Genomic DNA, 4,274 nt, shown 5'->3' on the forward strand with positions numbered 1-4,274 from the left:
ACACACACACACACACACACACACACACACACACACACACACACACACACACACACACACACACACACATACCGTCAGTAATCCATATATCTGAAAAAGAAGCTCACTCTAAAACAATAGAGCAGTAATATATTTAGAAGGTTGAATGCTTTGGCCAGAGAGTTGATTTTGCACCTATAAAGCAGTCTGACAAGTCATCCATACAGCCAAGTACTTTATAGCTGTGAAACCAATGGTCACTTTCAGACCAGTCATAACATTCAACCTTCTAAACATACGAGGGACTTCCACATTGTTTCCATCTACTAGATTACCCGACAAGACATCGGTCAGCCTGGCGCCATTGGAGAAGACACTTGCTTAAGGTGCCACACAGCAAGACTGAACCCCAAACCGCATAGCTATAAACAAACCTCTTTACTGCACAGCCATGCTTGTGCCTGTAAATTTAAACCAAAATTCCATTTAAAAAAATGAGAACATAATAAGAGAAGGAATACTTAAGTCTGAGTTCAAAATAGGCTGAAAATGGATCCTTCGCCATTTTTAATGTCTGCTATTTCAATTGTTAAACTGGTGTGCAAGTGATCAAGTATTCATCTGATACTTGTACCCTTAACATAATCCTCTGGTAAAACCAGTATGACAAAATAGGTTACATATATATTTTGCATTAAATAAAATTATAATCTGAGGTGTTTGGAAGTTCTTAACCTAATTTCTGCAGTAAAAGCAAAAAATTTCTGAATTACATTTTGTCCCAGAATATTATCAATAGCAGATTTCAAGGCCATTCAACAAAGAACCTATAGAAATAAATCTTTACTTTCTCACTGGTGAATCAATTTTTGCATTGAGCAAGCTAACAAGGAAGCCTTTATATAATTGTTGGATCTGCTAGAAATAGCAGCTAATTATCCATCTTATTTATTTATTGCCCACAAGGGGCTAAACATTGAAGGGACAAACAAGGACAGATAAAGGGATTAAATCGATTACATTGACCCCAGTACGTAACTGGTACTTAATTTGTTGACCCCGAAAGGATGAAAGGCAAAGTCGACCATGGCGGAATTTGAACTTAGAACGTAATGGCAGACGAAATACCGCTAAGCATTTCACCCGGCGCGCTAATGTTTCTGCCAGCTCAACGCCTTTATTATCCATTTTATCATACCACAACCATCTTACAAAAACTAAGATACATAAAAAAAATTAGTTCTTGACATACAAAAAAGATGGCCTGTTCCTGTACCACATGTATCATTGATTATGCTATCACATCCAGTTAAAATTTGTACATAGTCTTTTACTTATTATATATATGAAGCATCCAGATATTGACCATGCAAAGGCATTCATTTATGGTTGTTTACTGCAGTTGATTTATGTGGTATGACTTTCAAAGTGTAAACAATTTCTGGTGAGAAGTGAGTTGCTGTACATGTAATCAATTTGCTATCTCCATTTTGATCATAATCAACAAGATATAGCCAGCCTTCTTTTATGTTAGGAGGGTTGTGGGCAACAGTAATAATTGCTTTCTTATTTTGCTCCTTAAGGTCAATATTTTTATACCACATTCCCTTCTAGAGATGCACAGTCTAAGGTTATTAAATGTATTGTGTAGTACATGTTTTTATTTAATAGATTTCTAAAATCCTAGTCTATGGAATTTAGTTTTATCATGCTTCAGTCCAATACCATAGAGCATATTTTATGGCTAAAATTGCAAATGTGGTGGAGCAGATAAAATTCTTGTTATTAAAATGAAATTTTCACATAAGTTTTCAATCTTTCAAAGTATGTATTTTTTAACGTTGTTAGAATATCTTTGACACATGCAGTTTTACTGGCATATATCCCCAAATATTTGTAGAAGGCTGAACTGTCCAGCTCCTAAATTTTCACTCTTCCTGGGCCCCTAAACCCACTGCTTCATTGGTTGATTCGCTAGAACTGTTGAAGAGCATCCCTCATAGACTGGGATGTGGGAGAGCTGTGTTGGCTTATATGGATGACTTCAAAATAATGGTATCAGAGACCATGGAAGTGGAGGTGGTCAGCACCATTCTACAGGAATATGAGGTGGTGACAGAAGCGAAATTAAATCTGGACAAATCAGTGGGCTTGCAACTTGGCATCTAAGAGAGACAAGTCTATACTGTCAGACAACATTGTGGGACACTGAATAGATGAAGTGGTTAACCTGCTCAGGCTCGGATTCAATCCAGATCTTCAGGTGAACACGAACTGAGATAAGGTTATGAGCTGGGTGACTGGCCTCATCTAATAATCAACTAAGAGGGAAACTGAGCTGAAGGTGACCTACCATTGCTTCCCTTATAATTTACTGCCTGGTCATTCCTTGTCCCTGGTTCATATCTGACTATACTGGAGCATCTGCTTTACTCTATCCTGTGGATGAGACATGTTCATCTGTTGCTAGTGTCATGGCTGCTGATGCATTGTCACATGCTGTTATGTAAAACAGTATCTCCTCCATGAGCCAAGGTAGAACCTACAAAACTATAGGTGCAGTATTTAAAACTGCACAGAAAAGGGGAAAAATGGTGTGAGACAGTATGCTATCATAATATATTATCATGGTTAAGGTGGTGAGCTGGTAGTGTTGTAAGTACACTAGACAAAATGCTTAGTATGTTTTCATCTGTCTTTATGTTCTGAGTTCACATTCTGCCCAAGTCGGCTTTACCGTTTTATCTTTCAGGGCTCAATGAAATAAGTACTAGCTGAGCACTAGGGGCTAATGTAATTGACAAAGGCCCTCACCTGAAGTTGCTGGTCTTGTACCAAAATTTGAAACCAGTATATTGTCATGGTTAGGGTTACACAAGGCTCACAGTAAATGATATTGATGTCGATATTGATACTTGGTTCATTGTTACTTTTGTGATGTTTGATCTGATGCGATTGAATCTCTATCTAAATTCTAGATTTCCTTTTATATTCAGTTTGGTCTCCTGACATAAAAAACAACATTTGTTCCATTTTGCCAGTAAGAACGTATATGGAATATCTCTACTCTTATTCTCTACACATAACTATAAAATAAGCTCTTTTCATAATGTGCATGTGCATGTGTGCGTGTGTGTGTGTGCGCATGCATGTGTGTGTTTGTGTGTACCATTGTCTTGACATCACATGGTGGTTGTTGAAGAGCATTATTGTCATACAAACATTGTTATTAATTTTCAGTCATCTGTGCGGAAACAAAAAATACCATGTCCAGCTATGGAGAAATATTACCTTGCTTGGAAACAGATGAAGGTTGGTAACAGAAAGGACATCTGACTGTAGAAAATCTGCCACACTGAATTTCATTTGACCCGTGTAAACATGTAAAAATTGATGTTAAAAAAAATTATGACAATAGTAATTCATCAAAATAATCAGTGTCATATGAGGTACTGCCAATTATAAAAAGTATTTGATGTGGTTGATGACACACTGTAGTCATAGAAGCCTATTGTTACATAGTTATTTACAACCTACAAGATTCTAAATAAACAGACCAACGCAGCTGTACTCAGAATCTTCAGAGCATAAAATATATTACATTTCACACGCTGATGAATCTACATTCAGCTGTGCTGGTCTCTAGATGAAACAATTTGTAAGTTGTAAGTAGCTACTGTAAATGTGTGTGTGTGTGTGTGTGTGAGCACATTTGATTTTGCAAGTGAAAGAGAACTTGACATATAAAGCACAATACATCTATATATACATGCAAACATACATATATATATTCTGTTGTGTCTGGGGAGAGTCATTTTCTTATCATGCCTTAAAATTTAAGTGTGTTAAATTTTAAGGCACGATAAGAAAATGACTCTCCCCAGACACAACAGAATATGCTTCAACACACGAAATCACGTAAAAAATCTTGCAAACCAAATCCAAAAACGAAATACATATATATATATATATATATATATATATATATATATTCGCCAAGTTGGACCGCTGAAATCTACAAGATTTTTCATTCTCTCTCTGTTTATTTTCTCTTATTCCTTTCTGTTGAAGTGTGTAGGCTTGAAATGTAAAAGAATATTTCATTTTTCTCCAAGCGTCAAACTAATACACTTGCTTGTTGTTCATACACATGTCTTCGTCTTTTGTTTTCCTATAAATTTCAACTATATGTACATATGTATGTATGTATGCCTGTATGTATGTGTGCATATATGTGTGTGTGCATATATACATATAAATGTATAATACATATATATGTGTGTGTGTGTGTGTGT

General features: G+C 36.0%; 2 protein-coding genes across 9 annotated transcripts in view; one reads left to right on the forward strand and one right to left on the reverse strand.

Moving 5' to 3' along the window:
- Positions 1-4,274, forward strand: part of LOC128248358 (uncharacterized) — a 62,105-nt gene that overhangs the window by 38,630 nt on the left and 19,201 nt on the right. The window contains exon 2 of one of the 8 annotated variants that reach the window (XR_008264584.1): positions 3,220-3,291. The exons of 6 other annotated variants lie outside the window; for them this stretch is intronic. The gene's annotated coding sequence lies outside the window, so the exon portion shown is untranslated. Of the gene's footprint in view, positions 1-3,219; positions 3,803-4,274 lie in introns of those variants that run through there. One more of the 8 variants, XR_008264583.1, reaches the window with a different exon arrangement.
- The window catches only part of LOC106883196 (uncharacterized), a 72,215-nt gene that overhangs the window by 31,444 nt on the left and 36,497 nt on the right, over positions 1-4,274 (reverse strand). The window lies entirely within an intron of this gene.

This window comes from Octopus bimaculoides, chromosome 7 (assembly GCF_001194135.2).
Source record: "Octopus bimaculoides isolate UCB-OBI-ISO-001 chromosome 7, ASM119413v2, whole genome shotgun sequence".
NCBI lineage: Eukaryota > Metazoa > Mollusca > Cephalopoda > Octopoda > Octopodidae > Octopus > Octopus bimaculoides.